We start from the raw sequence: 20403 nt of genomic DNA on the forward strand, positions 1-20403 counted from the left end.
TGCAATTTACAACTGGAACGCCTTATTACTGTCTTACAACCAGACCTCTGTAGACCACCTTGGGATGGTGTAGTTATCCTTGTTGCGAATGTCGCATTCTAATGATACACTTATGATTTACTGATATAGCAATCAAAGATTCAATCTACTTAGCATTGGATATTTGCTATTTGTATTTACTGATATAGCAATCCAAGGTTCAATCTACTTAGCACTAGATATTTTCTATTTGCATAATCTGTGGGTACAACAGGTCTCATGATCAACTCTAAACTAAATACATACCAAGCTATGGGGGGGTTGCACATACCTCTAGAAGCCAAGGTGTCCCAAGTACATCCACTCACATTGAGCATGCTAGGGCAGGTGCATCTTACATATTGTGGTTTCCTAGAAGTGTTGAGGCCACCCTGTGGATGAGCTATGTTTTCCATGCACCCAGTGCCACCAGCACAGATTCTAGGTTGAAATAGAGTTGAGTTTCGAAGACAATGAAAACAAAAGAGGAAAGTGGTAAGAAGTGAAATCAGTGCCCAGAAGTTCATCTGAAACATAACTATCTCTGTTTCATTCATTTCAAGTTCTTTTGTTTCTTTTTGCCTGGTTAATCACTAATCATTCATGCCCGTGGAGGAATTTACAAATCCAGCTAGAATGGGATTTGGCTTAGAAGCACTGTTTGAAGGTTATCTATTCCATTACAGTTAACTTGATAATGTGAATTAACATGGGTGTTATTATAGTGAGCATGGATAGTGGGGGGTTTGAACACAGTCGAAAGACATGGCATGCTCTCTGCATTACCTTTAGAACATGGACTGCTGAAAAGTCAATGATTTTATTTTGGCTGCTATTCAGTTCTGCTTTTTTCATGAAGCAAACTGTTTGGGATATTTTTAAAATTGAGTCATTTTGTATTGGAAGATTTTACTATTCTCCATTTCTGCTGGACATGAGACGGCTTGTTTGAGGGTTGTTTGGTATAGAGGAAGGCTCACATTGGAGTCCATTTGTCTGCATGAGACAGCAAATTTTCACAATCTAGAGCACACATGTTATCATTAAAAACCTTTTATTCACAGTTAGGGGGCTGCCAAGGTTCAAGGTGGTTCGTCAAATTGTTTGGTTGGTAAAAGATGTCATTATGGGTGTGCATATGAGTGTAATTGAAGTTTGGAAAAATGGCACTTAAAAACATGAAATGCATTATTTGTGATGAAGAGCTATTATTGAATAAAAATAGATTTACTGGGTTCAAATTTAAATGGTTATACAGTATGGAGATTTGCAAAGGCACACTTCAATTTTTGGACTTGAGGGAATGAAACAAAAGGAATCATTTGTTTCTGACAAAGGGAAAGTTATGATATCGATTTTGTTTTTGGTGAGTAGATTGGAGGTACATCTACTCTTCATTTACATGGTTTTACTCCACGGATGAACCCTTCAAATAGATGTAATGTTCATTTGTAGGGATAAAGTAGATACGTATTGCTCCCTGTTTAGCACCTATGGCATCGTTTTGAGTAGCACTCTGTTATTTTCTTCATTTACTTTGTATCCTTCAGATTTTTGAAGTCTACACATCCCTGTTGGACAAGGAGAAGGCAAATGTTGAAAAATGTCTTGGGCTACTTTGTTGTATGTGTGTAGTGGGCTACTGTTTGGATAAATTGATACTACGAACAAAGCTTTTTTGAACAAATTGTTTCTTTACCCTCTAGAATGTAATTCTTGAGTTCTATTGATTGCATACTTCAGAGGAACTGCTATTTACGAGCCTAAAGTTTGGTGTGAGGGGATGGAAGATATTGGACCCTCCAATGGCAGTACAGGTCATTATGGGTATCTATTGAATGTTAAGCTATAAGTTTTCTTGTCCAATCGAAGTACAACGGATTTGTAAGGTATATGCTACCTCAGTTTTGGAGTGTTATTTATTTTGTATAATCTCTGAACATCCCTTAAAAGTTACGCCTTTGGCACAATTATTAAACCCAATGTTTTTTATGGATCACAGGTTTTGGGTTCCAGTTCTGGGCCTTCTGATTGGGAAAATGTTGAGAGTATAGATTATAATGTTTTTATGTGTATCTTGTCCATGATCATATGCACAGAGTCCTATTTTATACATTGAAGTAGAAAAATGCCATTTATGTGAGGGGATATTGGTATCTCTAATGTTGTTCAGTCTGCAGGTCATTGTTGGCAGCTGTTGGATGTGAAGTTGCAAGTTTGCTTGTCCAATTAAAGTGCAAAGATTTTCTAATCATGTGCCTCTCTTTTGGGTTTAGAAGGATAACAATTTTGGATTATTTGTAGAACATTCCTTCAATATTGTATATTTGACACGATCACGAAACTCAGTTTGTCATTCATATTGAAGGATTTGGGTTCTAGTTTAGGGCATTCTGGTTTGCCAGGCATCACAACAGTCTCTATTATAATGCTTTTGCATATGATCTGTCATCAACGTGCAGTCTCCAAGAACAAATTTGAAACTGAATTTGCTGTCCAAATCTGTCTTGAGAGCCTTCAGGTATGTATCTATTTTCATGATTGAAGTTTCTTGGCAATTCAAATGAGAAGAGGAGACAAATTTGCATCTAACTCTAATTTAAATCAGATCGGGAGAGATATTTTTATCTACTCTTATGTTCCTTGAAGTTGTTGCCTTCTTGGGTCTCTATACAATGTCTACATGATGGGGATGCCAATATTTTGAGTCTGAATTGCTGTTTTATGCTATCTTAATAGTTACAGATTGTTTTTTCCTTGGTATTTTGTCCTTTTTGCCTCTACTTTGTTTCCTTCAACAAACAGAGAGATTATTGGATCTGTGATTAATGGATGTATATTCAAAATACATTTGGGTCAGTTGGATTTCCCTCTCCAGTCTCATTTGTAAGATGGATTTCTGTGGGTGCCAGGATATTTTTGTCTTTGATCTCTCAAACTGGTGGTGGTAGAGGAGTAAGTTTATAGGTGTCTAGTATATTGTGAGATCTACAAGAGATAACTTTTTGTAGTATTTGCAAAGGCTTATGAGGGTCCATAATAGAGTTACTTTTACATGTTGCATCTTCATGGGACTCCAAGAATCATCTGATTTATTCTTCGTTCTTTTAAAACTATTTCAACCATTTGAGGTGTCAAGTAGCTGTTGGATTCTGTAATTTTTACCACATTTTCTGATAAAACTATAAACCAGTTATATGATGTTCCACTTTGCGAATGGTCTCTGTTGTACCATATCTTTTCTTGCCTCCAATGTAGAGTGTCAACTATTCTTTCTCATTCAGAGTCTAGACTATAGGGGCAGATGCACTTATCAATTTTCTTCCTTCAAGTGTAGTGTGATATGGATGTGAGGATAGAAACTAGTAGTACATTGCTTACTTTCAGGATTATTGATTGGTAACTAGATCCTTACCCCAGTTCATTCAACTTAGAATATCATTAGACATTGTATTGAATATTTCATGGTGATTGATGAGGATGCTGGCCTCTTCTGCATCTAGAGTGTGATGCAAACTAGAGCCTAATAGGCCCTTTGACATGGCTCGTTTGGAGGATCCCTTTGGCATTAGATATATCCTTTTATGAGATTCATTTGTAAACATAGTTATGTGTATATGCCAATTTATGTGGGGTTGAACCACTTGGGTTTGTGCTTTTTTTGTTGCATTGTCTTATTGCTTCAGTTTTTGATACTCCTAATATTTTTCGTATTCTAGAGTTATTTTCTAGTCCTCTTTAACTTTTTTGTTTGGTCTCGGTCAATATCACATTTTCTATCTTTTGGGGGCTCCTCTACCTTCATGCAAATAACATGTATGTAAAAGCTAATAATATTTCTTCATGGCCATTATTTGGTATGAGATCCATATTGGGGTAAGTTACACCTTGCAGAATCAATTGGCACACACTTTGGTGTTTTTTATGTTTAGCTTAAGAGTTTGGTTTGTATGCATGGTCTACTAAGTGACATGGTTTTCAATGATGTGGTGGGATTGGAGTCTTCAATGTGGCAACTTTGGTTTGAAGGTAGACCTATAATTTCGAATGTTCTTTAGTTTGAGGTGAATTTTTTTTAATTGTTGCGAGGACCTCAATAGATGTCCTTTTGCTCCTTGTTTTTGAGAAATTTGGGGCCATTTATTCCATGGCCAAGTGTGCTGGGCTAATCGCCAGCATCTCCCTTCGGATTTGTGACATGGACTAATTGCCTCCCATGGAACCGTTTATCTCTGGCGTTTGTAGTAGGCGTTAAAGGTTGATCTTTTGGTGCAACGACAAATTGTTCCATGTTCCAACAATCGGTATCAGAGTCGGGTGGTAGGTTTGAATCCCCTTGGGTGACGTTGAGGGGGGATTGTTAGACTAATTGCCAGCGTCCCCCTTTGGATTCAAGACATGGACTAACTTTCTCCCATGGATCTGTTTATCCCTTTGGATTCAAGACATGGACTAACTGTCTCCCATGGATCTGTTTATCTCTGGTGTTTGTATTGGGCATTAAAGGTCGATGTTTTGGTGCAATGGCAAACATGTTCCAACAAAGTATACTAAAAAAGCTTAGTAGAAGGGGTCCCATTGGGTATATGCATAGTGATTTGTTGTCTTTGATTAATAATATCTAAGTTATTGGATCCTTAAAAAAACCACCCTTGTTGTATTGGACAAGATTGGTTTGGGAGTTGGATGGGATCCGTGCTTGCCTAAGGCATAGCCGTGTCATTCTAGGTACTCTATGGGTATGTGTTTTGTGCCTTGTTTGTCAAATGAGGTGTTTTTTCACTTTTAGGGTTTTAAATGAGGTTTTATGATACTTCATGAAAAATAATGGCATGTTTCTTATTTAAAAATTGTATTTGTAAACGTTTTGACATTTTGAAAAAATTAATGGCTTCTAGAGTATCCCAAATGGTAGGTTCGTTCCTTGGCTGATCTTAGGATAGCTTGTGCTATTCTTGATAGAAAACATTGATTAGAAAAGCAATAAAACTTTGATAAAGAACAATTTTACAAAAAGAAAAATACCACTAGTTTTTTAAGAAGAGAAGTATCATTATTGTTTCAAAAAGAAAAACACTTGTTTTTTGATAAAGTAACATAAAACCTATTTTGAAATCCTAAAGGTCACATAGAACACCTCATTTGACAAACACAAGACACAAAAACCTCCAATATCATTCTAAGTTTCGATTTTTCATTCTTGAAACTTGCTGTTTTTATTTTTAAAGTTAAGGTTTGCAATAGTGTAGTGTGTTTGCTAAGTGCTATGGTAGGGGATTAACTTGTAGGAAGGAGATTTACTGATCAAAGGTAGGTTGAATTTCAGATTTTTAAATTTTTAAAGAAAATTACCAAGTTTCTTAAGATTTTTTTTTCAAGATTTTAGTTTTTACTTTTGCTAAAAATATTTTGAATGTTTTAATTCTTAATCATTTTTATTATTTTTAAACATACCTTTTTTTAGATAAGTGCTATCATATGGGGGTAGCTCCCTTATCATTGAAAAACCAAGTACATAGTAGATAGATACATATCATGCAGGCGTCATAACTAATGATAGAAAACCAACTACTGCCCCAATTTCTACCATCTTGTCAACGTCTCCTTGGGCAATTTGCCTATCATTTTTATTCATGAAAGCTAGAAATTTCCACATTGTTCCTCGTCTCCACTCCCCTTTTAAACATATTGTAGGGTATGGTTCTTTTGATTTTTTTTATATATTTTGTTTTGTTTTATTGAAGTTAATGTATGATGTATACTTTATTTTCCTTGAAACAAGGGTTCATATAATGGATGCTAGTTGTAGTTTAGTGGGCAAAGGGATATATAGGCCACTGAAATATGATCAATCATCAAGTTTGTGGAAATATATGATGATGATTGATCAACTATGGCAAAATGGGGATTTTCTTTGCCATTGTAGTCATTGCTAGATTGAGTATAAGGGCTTGTATAGTCAAGTGAAAGCTCACCCATGTGATATGATTGACCAAGGAATTAGAACAAAAGGGTTACCAAAGAGGCAAATTATGTAATATATTAGAGAACAAGAAGAAGTTGATATTGTAAACAAGAGAGCAAAACTAAGATCCCATTCTTTTGTGAAGAAAGGATCATGCAAGGCACCTATAGGACAAGGCATTTTAGAAGGAGATGAAGTACAATGTAGATGAACGCGTTGCACATTTCCTTTGCCCTTGGTTGGAAACGGTGGCGACAATTAGTCAAATACCTTAGGTTACACAGGTGCTAGGTAAGCAAAGGTGCATACTACCTTATTGGAAAAATGAAAACATTTTGTAGAAATGTCACTAAAACCAAACAAGGATCCTTTAAACAAGAGTGACCATTTCTTTTGATGGATAGAAAGATTGAAAAAATGACCATTTGCTAATGTCGTTGTAGTGTCCCCTAAAGGGGCAATATTTTTGAAGGTGGTTGATTATGAAAGGCAAATGAAGGATGGAAACTTCATGGAGTCCATTGAGATGGTGGATGTTAAAGTGTTGTTCAAGTTATAACGGAAATTGCCAAAAGTTGTAGAGGAGAATGTGCTTTGTTTGAGAAAAGATACACACATGTTTTGGACACCATATATTGTTCACCCCCTCAACTTGGTGATGAAGAAGATTGGCACAAAGATAGTTGGTGGAAGTGTTGCATCCTTTACTAACTACTTTTGTTGACCCCTTTCTTGCTGCAATCTTTCTCAAAAATTGTAGCGAGTTTGGTCGTCCGCTACGTTAACAAACATTGGTCTAGTACGAATGGAGTTCACTGCCCTACCCATCATTGAGGCATTAGCATCGATGCCTATTCTTGCCCATCGCTTGGAGGTATATACAAGTCGACTATTTGGAAATAAAACCTGTAGCTGCTTTTCTGTGATCAATACTCCCTTTATTATGAGAAAGTTGTGATCAGGTTGGCTGACTTTGTCTTTATATTCCATAGGTATTAATGTTTTATTTTTATTAATTTATTAATAAAATTTAACATATGAAAAAACAATCAACATTGTTCTTATTTATTTATTAATAAATTTTAACATATTAAAAAACTATCAACATTGTTTAAATTTATAGCATAGTTTAGATATTATTATTAATATATTCAATTGGATATTTTACTATTTACATACTACAATATATAAATTAAAATCTTAAATGCATTTATATTTTAATATTTTTAAATTTATGTAAAGCGAATTTAAAGATGATTTTTTTTTTCCGAATTTTTTGCCAAGACGGAAATGAACTCAAACCCTATGACACAATATATAACAATTAAATAATAAATATTAAATAATATTATATTCTGAAATGTAATAACTCATAAATGGTATACATAATAACTAATAAATGGCATATATTTTTAAAAAATAATTTTTATAACAATAAATTAAGTTCAATAAACTATGACCTTCATTAAAAATAATTGTAAGATTAATAATTATTAATAAATAATATTAAATTTAATAAAGTTTTAATAAATTAAAAATTGAAAATTATGCTAATAGTAAAATTAAAATGATACAAATGGCTGTGGTCACACGTTGGAGTGCTTGGTTCGTTTCATAGATTGGTTTGGGATTGCCATGTAATTGCTATAGTTGGCTAGATTTGATAGGGAAAACTTTGAATGTTTTGGGTGGGAAAATGAGTACCTTGGTTTAATCCATGGTCATTTCGTCCACAATCCAATTTTGAGATATTTTGTGTGTATGTTCCCAATCACATTTGTTGAGTGATGGTGATTGGACTTGTTTGTCCCCAATCACAATTGTTTGTTGTTTGTGATTGGATGTGTTTGTCCTCAATCACATTTGTTGAGTAATAGCGATTTGATGTGTTTGTAACTTTGTCCCCAATCATCATTGTTGTGAGAAAAAGTGTGTCCTTGTCCATGACTTTGATATTGGATAGATGTGTCTGTCCCTATCCAAACTTGTTGACCTCGGCTAAAGGTGTTAGTCCTTATCCCTAGTTCTAGGGGTAGATGTGTTTGTCCCTATCCTTGGATAACAATCAAGTATGGTTAGTCCTACTAAGGGAGCATAAGCATAGTGAGGCTAGTTCTACTTTTTATTTTCATGAGTAGATGTGTATGTCCCTACATTTTGATGAACTAATAAATGTGGTCATCATGTATTGTTAGTGCAGCTATCCCCATTTGGAGAATGATGGAATATGGGGGGGGGGGGTTGTTGGAAATATTACATCATTAGTTTTTTGTTAGAACCTAGCCATGAATCCCATGTGATAGGTTTGTTGGTCTTTAGGGTACATACAAAACTATTTTTTAGGAGCTTTTTATTTGTTATTCTATCTCTATGTAAGAGAGTTGTTATTGGAGGTTCCCAATAATATAGAATATGGAAATACTATAAATATGTAATATGTATTAAACAAAATAACATCTATAGAAGCATAATATTTTTTTCTGTATAAAATTTTCCATTTAGCTTCTATAAACTTTGCCAAAAAATCTCAATAGAATCATTGTCATAGTTGTTGAAGTTACCAGCTGAAAAAGGTGAAGTAGTTGTAGTTGTAAGGAAATGTGCTATGGTTGCATCCAAATGCAAGATATCCCTTTGCCACTTCTAAACAAGGTAAAACACCTTAAAAAGGATGACAAATGATGCATGTAAAACTCTGGCAGGATAAAAAAATCATGGGTTGAAGTCAAAATCCAATCGGAAAGTGACAATAAAAAATTGTTTGAACCCATGACAATACATAATTTCAGTGTTTTTTTATCACAATTATGCGGGAAAAAATCAGTAAAAAATTGTTGAAGATGGTTTATTTATATAATTAAATAATGAAACCTACAATTTGCAATCAATTGTATTTTTTTCCAGATTAATGCTTCTATGGTTCAAGATACTCAAAATTATCTATGCTAAAATTTTTAAGCCTTTTTTTAAATTGGTAATTTCCCTTGAGGGTGGGTGTCCATTGGCTTAGATGCAATAACTAAGGGCTACTTCTTTTGTTAAATTTATTAAGGGCTCACACTTCGTCTTGTTTGCTGGGATATGCCACACCCAAAATTGAATCAAGTAATTTGTCCAATGCATGTGGGAAATTGAACACATGTTTCTGCTATGGAAGCTTTGATCATTTACCACAGTACTTTATTGCATTTGACAAAATTTTCAAGCCTTTTGAAAAATATTTCTTATCGTTTTTTTTTGCTCGACACAACAATAAAGCATGCAAAAATTTATTGGGTAAATCAGTTTTTTTGAAAGCTTTCTTTTTGATTTTTCAAAAGAAAAAGCAAGAACTTAATCATAGGAGATCAAACTAAAAAAATCCTTGAGCTTGGATTCGGAGCTTTTAGAAGCTGAATTGAGCTAATTGAGGTGTTATCTTGGTGATCTCACTTTGTGTCTTATGATAGTCATAATTTCTCATGAATTGAATTTAGTTGAACATAGTGTTTGATAATTTATAAGTTATATTGATAATTCATCGAGAACTTAGAGGACTTCAACTCATTATTGATGAAGAGAAAGTTTAATAATTTTGTTGAGAACCTTCTTAATGTTGAAGGTGATAAATGTCAATGTTGCTTAGAACCATGGGGCCTCCTCTTGTTAAAGGTAGGATTTTATGTTTCAAAGAAAATAGCATTTTGTTATCCTGAGATTTTAAAATGATTGGAGGTTTGGAGGTAAGTATTATAATTGTCTGCCACCCCAAGGAAATCTTTACAAGATCTTTGTTGTTGGGGTTAGAGGGGGACTTTTATGACCTTTGTTTTGACACTATTTTTAATTGTAGACTTGAGTGACTATGAAGGCCATCTCAAGACAACATCTTCTTGGCTTTTCAAGGTGGCACATTCAGTTATTTCTTTGAATGTATTCAATTCCTACTTTCTATAGGGCTTTCTTCTATTTCCTTTTGTTGACTGCACACAATGATGACTTACTTTTTCTTCTTGGCCGTTAACTTTGCAATTGGGTTCTTGTGCTCTGCAAATTGCCATTTCTCTAGTGTCATTCTGCATTCAATTTCATGAGAATGACTACAATCCCTTGTTGCATTGGGAGAGTTGTAAGAGGATGCTTTGCACTTGTGAGGGAGAACACAAGTTTCATATTTGATTAGTCTTGAGGTTTGGCTACTCTATTTAGTGCTTTGCTCATTTCTTTTAGCCATGTTCTTTGAGAGTATCCTCTTAAAATTTTTGTACTTGTTTTTTCTAATGTATTTCCACCCTATACGCTATGGTGAAAGCAAACCCACATGACTCCTTACTGCCTTGAAGATTAAAGGTTTAGCATTGCTCAATTTCACAACTAGAGGCCATGTTTATTAAAAGTCTAAATGCTCTACTGAAGATATGGGTGTGGCTAAACATTTTAATAGCTCGGTGGTTTCAATCTCTTTTGATAACCCTTGACACTTGTGCCAGGCATTCAAATTACAATAACGTTGTTGCTATCACCATTTTCAACCATGCCTAGATCATAGGGACTCTTACGGGGAATTGGATAAATGTGAAGGTTTCTATTGGAACTGGAATCAACCCATTAGCTAATGATCTTGTCACCATAAAGGATTACATCACCAATACCATGTCCAAGAAAAAACCTTATTTGAGGAATTTCCCATTGTTGCTTAACTCAACATAAAACATACGTCCTCACAAGCTAATGATTTGGGAGAGTTTAAAAGGATCTAGAGGATATAGAGCTGCAAATAGTTGGTCATGGCATTGTCAAGAACCTCTCAATTGCTTAGAGTCTCTTGTTTCTTTCAAGGGCTTGATACGAAAGATTTCAAGGAAGATATTGTTGTTTCTCTTGAGAAAAATTTCAAATATTTATATGATACTAGTAGCAGAGGCCCACAAGCACATAAAACCCTCTCTATTTTTCATCTTAAGAATGTTAACCATTACTTTCATGGTAAACCCTTTTTTTTCAAGAATGAAGGTCCTTGGTTTTTGTTGGCAATGGGGAGAAATGTTTTGTGAACATAGAAATGCAAAGATTCCGAATTGACTATGAAATGTCCCAAAATTGGATTTTGGGTTGAATTGCCCATGGATTTGAATAGGTTACTGACTCCAGTGACCACATGGTGATTCCCCGATTGTTTCAACCTGCAAATGCAAACATTGTTAGGTTGCAAGCTAACACCTATTATGTATTTCTCCCACTGTTCTTCTCAATGCTCACTAGTGGAATGTTCTCAAATAGAGAGAGCTCTAGTTAGTAAATCATTCCATTGGGTGCAACATTTGAAACATACAAACCAAACCCTTCATTGTGTGCCAAAAGCCATGTGCATCATTTTAATTTTACTTTTAGCATTCATTTTCAATTTTCAATTTATTAAAACTTTATAAAATTTAATATTATGTATTAATAATTATTAATCTTACAATTATTTTTAACGAAGCTTATTGCTTATTAAAGTTAGTTAATTGTTATACAATATATTTTTTAAAATATATTATTTATATTAAATTATATATATTTTTAATCAGTGAATGGCTTGGCCTAGACCAAGTGAGGCCACAATTGGGAGACCTCATCCCTGGCATGAACACACATAATAGTCCAAACCTGCGAGCACAATAATCCAATATGGGCGCAAAGCCCACAAGCAAACTAGCCTAGCGAGGGTATGGACCACAGAGTCACAAGCATGCATGCTTGCTAAGTCATCTAGCATGAATGCTAAGGTCCAAACCCACGGGCACATTGGATTAGTGAGGGCACAAGTCGGTGATCACAATGCCCTAGCAAGGGTTTGAACCTTTGTGGCAACATCAACAATGCAACAACTTAACCATCACACTATGGGATGAACCCTTTATATTAAATTTATTTAATTAGTATTAAATTGGTTATTCATTAATTTAATATTATAATATTGTTTAATATATATATTTAGTTGTTATGTAATATATGAGTTTTTTATTAATGTTGTATTTAATGGTATTTTTATTAAAATGTTTGAAAAATAGTTTAATCCATATATGATATGATATATTAATCGCTTTTAATTTTTTTAATATTCAACATGTTAAAAAAATAAATTTAATTTAGTGCAACTTTATATTAGCTTTTGGGCTGCAAATATGTATATATTTATGATTTTTCTATGTTTTTTGTACGGTTGCATGCAAGCCTCCCCCCAAAAAATTTGTCATACTGGTGTAGTGTACTCGTACTCGATTCGTCAACTTAGTAGAAATGCAGTGTTTTGGGAAGAATTTCATCAGTGGACTGATGCTCATGAATAGAGGGTATGCCCTTGATGAAATTTGTTTTTATGGTCATGGTTCAGCTACACTTTCTACTATTTACAAGTTGGTTCAAATCCTGTCTATGACAATTTAAAACGCTTAGGTAACAGTATTTAAAACTGGCATTTTCAGGAGGCTGATGGTTTATACTTATTGATCATTCGCGTTTTCCATGAAATTCATATCTTAATTACTGTGAAAAACTGGAAATCTGCTAGTTCTAATACTATGTAATTTTTTTTAATATTTTTTTGAGTTTTCTGTTAATATAAATTTGAAGTTATTTGCCATTTTAAAAAAGATTTTAAATAATGGAGATAAGATGTTATCTGGTCTAGGGAATCTCTAATCATGGAGAGTGTTGGTATTTTGGTATGGTTTTGTCATTGATGTCAACACCTACTAAACCTTATCAACTCTGACACTTTGGAGAATTAACAACATTCACCGGCAAGCAAATGACTCATGCACAGTCATCGGTATCTGGTACACCGGCAGGATATAATGATCACTGACACTTGGAATGGCATGGAAAACACTTGGTTATGTCGAAGACATCGTTTGGACACTTTGTCTTGAAGATTTGTTTATTGGTATATTCGTATTAACATATTTGCTGTTACCGGCAAATAGGTCCAGGTTATACACCGGTAGGCTTATTAGCATGGCACACTATGGAGATGATTTATTATTGTTGTAAATGCATTAAGCCGACATGTTGAATCGGTTATTGCATCAGGCATTAATTTATTTGTAAATTGATTTTATTGTAATATCCTTTAGAGCCGACCTACTAAAATTGGTCCTAGGTTATGATATAAATATAAGATCTTATTTGTAAGATCGGTTGTGGAATGCGAAAAAGGATTGTGTGAAGGTATATGCGAGAATAAGCAGAGCTATACACGCAGACATCATTTGAAGGTGAAGCAAGGTTTTTGTGAAAGCATATCAAAACTACACCGGTACTGAATCCAGCATAGAAAGATGCTAACTTGAGCAGTACATCCTTATTGGATTTAACCATCCAATTGTAGTCAGTGTGACTCTTATTTTGTGTTTGAGCAGTGAGCTCTAGGCGCTTGGCCTTTTTGCATGTGCAGACCCCATTTGTATACACTTATTATTTGCAGTAGTATCATTTGATTGTGGGTAAGGTTTCCCACCGTGGTTTTTCCCCTTACAGGGTTTCCACGTACAAATATTGGTGTTAAGTGTTGTGGATGACTTTGTCTTTTTGTTTCATGCATTAATCCTTACCGGTATTGCAATTAACCGATAAAACTGCCTACCGGTATAAAAGATTGGTTTACCGGTATTAAGCATTAAGTTGGTTAAGTTGTTTTTGGTTTGAATTTATTAGACAACTGATTCACCCCCCCCCTCTCAGTTGCCTTCGGGACCTAACAATTGGTATCAGAGCCTAGTCCTCTTTTTGCAGAAGTTTAATAGCTCGAGGAGATCCAATGTCTACTAACTATTTCAGGAAGGACAATCCTAAACTTGATGGAACCAACTATGGCATTATGGAAGATCAGAATGGAGACACATTTAAATTGTATTGGAAAGGACATCTGGGAAGTTACAAAGAATGGCTATATTGCTCCTACTCCCGGTCAGCCTAATCCACCTACCTTGGGAAAAGATGAAGAAAATGATTGCAAAGCAAGAGAAGCACTTTTGAGCACATTAATAGATCAACAAATCATGGGATTATTAGATAGATCAACTGCTAAAGCTATTTGGGATCATTTGGAAACACTAAATGAGGGAGATACCACAGTGAAAATTGCAAAACTTGAAAGCTTCCGAGTTTGGTATGAAAATCTGAAAATGGAAGAAGATGAAAAGATTTCTGCTTTTATGGAAAGAGTTAATGAAATTGTTTTGGGTATTAAATGTTGTAGAGGAACCTTAAGTGAAGATGAAATTGTTTCAAAAGTTTTAAGAGGATTGCCATTGGCATATAAAATGAAGGTTACTGCTATAAATGAGTTAAGAACAATGCCTAATACATCAGTAACTAGGGATACATTGATTGGAAAACTTTCAGCTTTTGAAATTGAAGAATTTGGTCCTGTTGCTACTATAAAGACAGATTTAGCTTTTAAGGCATCAACATCATCTGCACCATCATTTGACAAGTTTGATTGGAAAGCCTTTTATGCAAGAGAACTTGAGGAAAGTAGGAGAGAAAATGAAGAACTGGAAGCACTATTTGCCTTGCCAAAAAGCGATGGAATGAGCAGATTTGGAAGTGCCAACTTAATCTTCGAATCCCAGTCCGTATATATATTTTTCTTTAATGATTTGGATTGAGCAGCTTCATTCAAGAGCTTAGTCAGATGGTTCTCAATTTTCCCACATAGAGTCGTTAAGCTCATCTCTTTACCCTAGAAAATTATGCGATTCTTTTCTTTCCAAATTTCCCAAATCAGAAGAGATGGTAAAATATAAAGTAAATCAACAAATATATCCTTTCCTTCCGGTTTAGGCCATTGCATAAACCACTCATCCAGCCTTGATGGAAAGGGGCCAAAGATTCTCAATTTTCCCATGAAATGCCACCAACAGTGACTGGAGAACTTGCAGTGGAGAAGTAGATGATCCGCAGTCTCTTCTTGCTATTGAAATAAAATACATCTACTATCTAGAAGTAAAATGTCCTATCTTATTACAAGAAAAAAAATTCAAGGGCAACTTTCCATCATAATTCACGCCTCACTTCTCCTTCAACCACAGGTATTTCTTTTTCTAGCTCAATCCCCTTTTCAGCCTCAGACAGTGTGTCGAATTCTATATGGATCGTATCTTGAGGGAGTTGTGATTATATTACATGTTCTTGTGGAACCTCTACTAAAGAGGATGGTAGAGGGCCTTCTCCTTCAAGGGCAGTGGTGTGTTGCATAGAGCATGTTACAATGAGTTCTTGATGTACTTCATCATCTGGTTTCTGAGTTGTAACATTAAGCTTTGTTCTTTTCCTTCTTTACAATAGAGGTCCAAGGTCATCCTCTTATTCTTCTTCTGACCAATCCTTGATTACTCTTATAGGAGGTGGTCGTTTAGGGCCTTTCCTCAGTCTTCTATACAACATTAGTTCTTCTTCAGGAATTTCTTTGAGCTTCTCCTTTGCCTAAGTCGACCTAGTTCTCTAATGGATGGAAGATGAAGGAGGCACTCCAAGGAGTTTCTTTCTCTTTCCAAATTGAGGAGTATTGGAAGAAGGTGCCTCTTGAGTTCCTTTATTTTGTTTCATTGCTTATGAACCTTTAATGGAACCTTCTCCACATAGGGCCTTGCATGTCCAGTAAGGTTCTTAGCAGGAGGCGGTTGTCTTCTTGATGAAGTGAAAACCTTCTTACCCTTTAAAGTACTTGCTCCATCTCACAACAATTGAGTTTCTACTTGGGGGATGGGCAACATGTCATAAGGGCGCCACAACCATTCATTAGTATAATGTCTTACATATCTTTCCCTTTTGTTCATATATTCTATCTCCAAGCAGTTGGGATCAACATTGTGAATTGGAATATCAAAAATTCTTTTGTCTTTATACAAAGAATGTAACCTTTTCTCACTATCATGCTTTCTCACCTAATCAAATATCCACAACTTATCTACTTCTTGTGCCAAATCAAGCTCCATTCTGCAATAATCATGTACTCTAACTCATGATCATTAGCATAGTTTCCCCATTAATCTTCAATATCTGTACATGCTTGAAATGCAAGCCCATGATCTTACTAAAGGTTTGTTGTGCTCTACCTTTAATTGTTTCAAGGAGAACTCAAGGAGCTCTACTTCTACATTTTTGATAGCTTTTATCTCTAGGCATGAGTGTGCTCCTACTCTTACAAATAGTTGGAAGCAAGGCTTATGCTTACTCTTGACAAATTTGTGTGCATCTGCAATCTATTTGCACAATTCCAAGACAACCATACTGTCACATGGATATCGGGTGCAGCTTATGTGGCAATTGAGAATAATGGTTACACATGTGTTTTTGGATCTGTAAGGGATCCTTGTCTCCTTGGCCACTAGATAAGTGGCCTAAGCAGCAAGCAAGTACATCACATATGAGGTCATATAATATTTGGAGTCAGTCTTCACTCTCCACAACTGCTCATTCAGATTGTCACTTATCATTCTTCCCCATACTATACACTCTTTTCTGGCAAGGATGGTTTGTATAAACAACATCATCCATGGTTGAAACTCCTTGGCATCTGGAAGTCCTACCACTTTGCTAAGAAGAGTGGCATAATCTCTAGCATTAAGATGCAAATAAGCTCAACGAAAGTCTTCATATGCTCGAGGTGACTCAGTTTTTTGGACTTCTCCATCAAGGTCTGCATAAAATGTCCTTCAAATCTACAATAAATAGCCTTTGAAATCTACAACAACTAACCCTTCAAATCTGCAATTATTTGCCCTTTAGATTTGCACAAATTCCCCTCCAGGTCTACTCTTAGGTCTACTACAATATGCCCTTTAGGTCTACAAAAAATTGCCTACAAAACTGCTCTTAAAATCACCTTAGATATGCTTCTAAGGTCTACTCCAAATTTTCTATTGATGGAATAATACTCAATGATTTTCTTGTTTGAAATGTACCCCAATGACCTCTTATTTATACCAACACATATGCCCAAGCCAAGGAGGTCAGCCCCAACAAAATAATTAATTTTGTTTAATTTAATTTGCACCTCTCAAGGGGGTTGGCCTTCTTCAAGAAACTTAATTTCTAAAAATAAATTTCCCAAAATTGGGTACCATAAGGAGGGAGGCTAGCCACATAAATGGAAAAAAATAAGTTGCAATTCTTAAACTCTTTAAACTCCTCCAAAAAGTGCAAGGAATTGGTCGACCCATGTAGAAATAAAGAAAAAATCATTCATTGAATTTAAATACAAAAACTTCCAAACTGAGTACTAGAGCTAATTTGATGTCTACATAAAACTCAATGGATGACCTTTGACATCAATGACAACAATTTCCAACACTACCATTGGTGGCCAAAGCTTTGCAAAATTTGTTGCTTGCCCTTTGAGGGAGAAAATTTGTCCCATATCTTGTGTCAAATCCTTCAAGATGGTTGTTTATTGCAAGGATGTGGTGGAAAATGAGGAATTTTATCAACGTAGGGATCTAGTGTCTAGATTCTACAACCTTCAACCTTCTCTACTTGGCCTTCACAAATGGATCTTAGGTTGTTTAATAGAGATTTAGTGCTAGGTAGCTTTTGGTCTTGGGGAGAGCACTCTAAGGAATGGCTTTGATAATAAAGGTTTCTCACGGAGCCTTGGTTTGATGCCGCACCTTCCTATCCCACACTTAGAAGACTTCTGGGAAGATTGCTGTGATGAACTTTAAGTGTTCAGGAGAGAAAATATGAGAATGGTTCTGGAACAGGTAGTTTCACTGCAGGTGAAACTTGATATAAGCGGGATCAAAGAAGATAATCTAGAGCTATTTGAACCTGGGTATCTAGATCAAACTGAACCTGAAACATCCTGTATTAATTGGGATGTGGAAGAAGAAGATGATATACAACTCAGAACGAAAAGGGTCTTGGAGAGAACTGCAGAATGGGTTAATAAGAAAAGAGCAATGCAATCATGCATCAAGATTGGTCCTGCAAGAGATAATGTGGTTTCGCTACGTTCTCCAAAAAGCTTTTCTAACCTCACCTCTATGCCTGTTCATTCAGGTAAAAATAAGAAGTCATCTCACACCAAACACGAGCCTAATCTTGCTTTGAACTTTCCTGCTCCTTGATATTCAAGGTCGCAGAGTGTTGCACAGAAGAAAATGGACCAGGTCAGAGACACAGAGGTGAAAGACAAGACCCTCGATCCTCAGATTTTTGAGGTCGAGGACCTTGATAATGACATTGTCAACGCCACAGATTACCATGCAATTACTGTAGCCATGACACTGCCACCTAGTTCAAGAGCAACTAGTTCAAGCACAACTCCCAAATTGTTAACTACTTTAGTAAGTAAGAAACAGAGCTCGATCCCAATGTCCATTCCAATTCAAGACATGGTGGTCAAATACATGGAAAAGGGTCCTAAACAGAAGAAGTTCAAAACAACCACCAGGTTGGATGCTGATGAAAAGACCGGGAGATGGGTTGCTGAAGTTGCTTCCTATAAACCCAAGGATGAAAATAAAGAAATAAATGCAGAAGATTTTGAAGTCACCAAAGTAGATCTCGGAAACATGAGCAAGGACTCTGATAACCACCTTTTCAATGTGACGGCTAAGAAGATTCTCACCAGTTCAGAGAAAGACGGACAAGAGAAAAAGGAACTGAAACGACACATCAGGGTGTTAGCCCAATTCATTGATAGCCTAGGCTGCTTTGGAGCACTTCCTATATCGCAAGCTTTAGAAAACTTCGATCCCACTTCACCGGAGAACAAGAAATTGATGAATCAAGTTCAGCGAGCCAAGAGCATTGCAGGGGCCGTAGAAAAATAGATTGAAGGGGTGATCAAGGATGGCGAAAAATATATAACATATTCCACAAAGCTATGCGATGAAATTCAAAACCTCATTGCGGATATCCAAAATCAGGTTATGCAATGGGAAAAGGAGGAGCATAAGTGGGAAAACGTATTACCCATGTTCGCCAAGATAGAAAGATATGGAGCCATTGAGTTTTTAACAGAAAATTCAATAAAATTGGCAACTGATGAGTGCCAGTTCTTTGTGTTGAAGAAAACCATAGCGTGGCGGGTAATTACATTCAAGGCTGTAATCTCTGATGCCAAAGCCTCCGTTTACGAGCTCCAGGAACTTCAATATAGCTTGGTCAATGATAATAAAGTGGTTAACCTAGATCATGATTGGCAACTAGGACTTTATGGGCTGAATACACAGGATGCAGTAAAGGCATTTAAATTGCACATGGAGAAAGTTAGGGCCAAAGGAAACTTTACTTCTGAAGATATAACACAGATTGCCCGAATTGAATCCATGACGTTCATTGGAAATGATCAGTTACCTAAACATGTTGAGAAAATGGTAAAACACAGGTGGGAAAAGGAAGCTGCAAAGGCGAAAATTAGTGCTATGAAGAATCCGAGACAGGCTATGATTCAGGAGCTTACAACCGCCCATGATGCCTCTGTTCTTCGAAGGATGACTATAAGTTAGATAAGAAATATTTAGAAAGGGTTAGAAAGTGAGACTTAGAGATTAGAAAATTGTGTTTCTGAAGGAAGTGATCAGTTTTTCCAGAATCTAAAATTGGAAGGAACTTATATGTGTATCTTTATGTCTTTGTTGCATGGAATATACGTATAAAGATCATATGTGTTTTCAAGTTTTAAATCCTTGAGTTTGAATCCATGGAGTGATGTTTCTTTGCAAATATTAATCCAGTCAAATTGCCTGTGATTATCTTTCTGATGGTGGATGCTATTATTAATCTGGAGCTTCTTTCTGTGTTGTTTAGAAATATATTTGGTTGATATGAGACTTTGTTTCTCCTGTTTATTTTTTATGAAGTGCTGAGATGCCTAAAGGTCCAGTAGGAAGTAAGTATGAAGGTAAAGCACCCTTTAAATGCTTTAATTGTAATAAGATTGGTCATATGGCTTCTAGATGCCTTGATAGACATGCTAGACTAAGAGAAGAAGCTAGAAGAACATACAAGCCTAACCCTGAATATCAAAGATACAAATTTAAGAAGAATAAAGACAAATCTTGTTATCTTGCTGATGAAGGGGTGACTGATGATTCTGATGAGGATCCGGCAGACAATGGATGGGTTTTTGTTGCTATAACAGAAGATCAACCAGCACCTACTATTCAACCGGTAGAGCAGGCCCTGGTAGCTAAAGTTGAAGTAAAGGATGAATGGATCATTGATTCAGGATGCTCATATCATATGACTGGAGATAAAAGTAATCTTGAACTTTCAGGAATATAATGGAGGCTTAGTGAGATTTGGAGATGATAAAACTTGTTTGATCAAAGGTAAAGGTACGATATCTCTTGATGGTAAGCATAATATTGACAATGTTTACTATGTTGAAGGTTTAAAGCATAATCTTTTGAGTGTTGGTCAATTAGTTGAAAAAAGATTTCAGC

General features: G+C 35.6%; 1 protein-coding gene across 2 annotated transcripts in view; it reads left to right on the top strand.

The window, feature by feature from the left end:
- The window catches only part of LOC131055814 (protein RRC1), a 121166-nt gene that overhangs the window by 26661 nt on the left and 74102 nt on the right, over positions 1–20403 (top strand). The window lies entirely within an intron of this gene.

Source organism: Cryptomeria japonica, chromosome 8 (genome assembly GCF_030272615.1).
Source record: "Cryptomeria japonica chromosome 8, Sugi_1.0, whole genome shotgun sequence".
NCBI classification, from domain to species: Eukaryota; Viridiplantae; Streptophyta; class Pinopsida; order Cupressales; family Cupressaceae; genus Cryptomeria; species Cryptomeria japonica.